This window comes from Myotis davidii, unplaced genomic scaffold (assembly GCF_000327345.1).
Source record: "Myotis davidii unplaced genomic scaffold, ASM32734v1 scaffold327, whole genome shotgun sequence".
Classification (NCBI taxonomy): Eukaryota; Metazoa; Chordata; class Mammalia; order Chiroptera; family Vespertilionidae; genus Myotis; species Myotis davidii.
Genome location: NW_006298628.1, coordinates 3,901,203 through 3,904,102, shown reverse-complemented (window position 1 = coordinate 3,904,102; position 2,900 = coordinate 3,901,203).

The following is a 2,900-nucleotide window of genomic DNA, read 5'->3' as shown; positions in this document are numbered from 1 at the left end:
AATAAAGATTATATATATATATATTTATAAAGGTCTTTGAGTGGAGGATCTAGTGGGGCTTTAGTGCAGTGTACTGAAGGGTTCCAGGTTTGATTCTGGCCAAGGGGACATGCCTGGGATGTAGGCTCGATCCCCAGTAGGGGGGTGTGCAAAAGGCAGCTGATCAATGATTCTCTCTCATCATTGATGTTTCCATCTATCTCTCCCTCTCCCTTCCTCTCTGTAAAAAATCAATAAAATATATTTTAAAAAGAAAAAGGTCTTTGAGCGGAGGACCTAGTGGGGCAGTGCAGTGGGAGAAGCAAATGTGTCTGCTTCACCCTGGGAGCCAGCCCAGGGCCTCGCACACGGAGAGGGGGTGGTGGGGCGTAAGAGAGTCCAGAGAGCAGGGAGTCCATTTAGCAGGTGATAAGAATAATTCTGTGGGAAGGAAAGCCAGAGGGCTTCTGAAAACTGGAGCGAGATCGGAGAGGGGGGCTGCCCCTGGGGCCGACTACAGGATGTCAGCGAAGTTGGGGAGCTGAGCGCCTCAGCACCAGCTCACACATCTGCCACCTGCTCTGCTAGGGAAGCAGGAACCTGAAGGGAGCCTCCCTTGGGGCGGGAGCCAGGCAGAGGAGGCGGCTGCAGAGCTGCAGGGCGGGTCTGGAACACTGCATCCTGGGGTTCTGTGAGCATCTTCCAGTCTTCAGGGCAGAGGCCTGGTGCCCTGGGCATCCGGGAAGACCATGTCTCGTGCGGGCATGAGCTCCTGTTTCCAAAGGCAGTAGACTCTGAAACTGCAGTTGGCTTGATGAATTCCCTGGAAAATGCCTATTTTCATTATTACTTTAAAAAATGGAGGTGAAATTTACATAACATAGAATTAAAGTGAACAACTCGGTGGCATTTAGGGCGTTCACCGTGCTGTGCAGCCACCAAATCTATCCGGTTCCAAAACAGGCTCAGCACCCCAGAAGGAAACTCTTGTGCACGAAGTAGCTGCTCCCCACTTCCCCTCCCCCTCGACAATTCTTCACGGGTTTGCCTATTCAGAACATTTCACAGAAATGGAATCACACAATATGTGACCCTTGGTGTCTGTCTGGCTTCTTTCACTTACAACATGTTTTTGAGGTTCATCCGTGTTAAACATGTATTAGTACTTCATTTCTTCTTTTTTAAAAAAACATATTTTTATTGATTTCAGAGAGGAAGAGTGAGGGAGAGGATCATTGATCGACTGCCCCCTGTACGCCCCCAACTGGGGATTGAGTCCGCAACCCAGGTGTGTGCCCTGACCGGAATTGAACCGTGACCTCTTGGTTCATAGGTCGAAGCTCAACCACGGAGCCACACCTACCGGCAGTACTTCATTTCTTCATGAAAACATATTTTTATTGATTTCAGAGAGGAAGAGTGAGGGAGAGGATCATTGATCGACTGCCCCCTGCACGCCCCCAACTGGGGATTGAGTCCGCAACCCAGGTGTGTGCCCTGACCGGAATTGAACCGTGACCTCTTGGTTCATAGGTCGAAGCTCAACCACAGAGCCACACCCACCGGCAGTACTTCATTTCTTCATATGGATGAACAACATTCGGTTGTAAAGCTGTGTCACAGACCATTTATCCATCACCCACTGAAGGACATCATGGCTGTTGGGTCATATGGTAATTCTATGTTTAATTTTGTGAGGCACTGCCAAACGCTTTCCCAGAGTGGCCGAACCATTTCCTATTCCTACCAGCAGTAGATGGGGGCTCCACCTATGTTCATTATTAAATGGGTGATTGCTGTGGCCTTGGAAGGCAAGGAGATGGTTACCAGGTGCTGGGGCGGGTAAAACGGGTCAGGACGAGGCCTGCGTCGTTCCCCCACCTGCTGGCCTGAGTGGCAGTGTGTGTGTGTGTGTGTGTGTGTCTGTGTGTGCGTGCGTGTACGTGTGCACGCGCGCATGTGTGTGTGTCTGTGTGTGCGTGTGTGTGTCTGTGCGTGTACATGTGTGTCTGTGTGTGCGCGTGCATGTGCGTGTGTCTCTGTGTGCGTGTGTGTCTGTGCGTGTACATGTGTGTCTCTGTGTGTGCGTGTGCGTGTACATGTGTGTCTCTGTGTGTGTGTGTGTGCGTGCGTGTGTGTGTGTGTCCTTTTCACCAGGCATGTGGATCAGATGGTGAAATCTAGAGCCTCAAAGCCAAGCCTGATGTAGTCTTGCAGGAGCCGGGCTTGTGGTCCACGTGGGCCCCGGTAGCTCACAATATACTCTCTCAAGGATAGAGACAGACGCCTTCCCCCTACTCCTTCCTGCTGCAGTTCCCTCTCCTCTTCTTCCTTCTCCTCCTTTTCCCTTTTCTGGGCTTCCAACACCCTTATTCTCTCTCTTCCTTCCCCCCCCTCTCCCTGCCTTCTTCTCACCACCCTCTTTTTTTAATCTCCCCTCTTCTCTCCTTTTCTCCTGTGTTTTTGTCCATCCCTCATTTTCTCTTCCCACTCCTGCCTGTATGCTTCTCCCCTCCCCTTCCATCTCTACATTCTTTTTTTACAAATATATTTTTGTTGATTTCAGAGAGGAAGGGGAAGGGAGAGAGAGAGAGATAGAAACATCAATGATGAGAGAGAATCATTGACCGGCTGCCTCCTGCACGCTCCCTACTGGGGATTGAGCCCGCAGCAGCCTGGGCATGTGCCCTTGACCGGAATCAAACCTGGGGCCCTGCAGTCCGGGGTACGTGCCCTTGACTGGAATTGAACCCAGGACCCTTGGGTCCGCAGGCCTATGCTCTATCCACTGTGCCAAACCGGCCAGGCCCTACATTCTTGTCTCAGTCTTATTCACCCCCCACCAAGAGCACTAAGGCTGCAGTTCACTCCCTAAAGACAATTCTTATCCTAGAACTGAGTGGGAAGAAAGAGCAGGTATG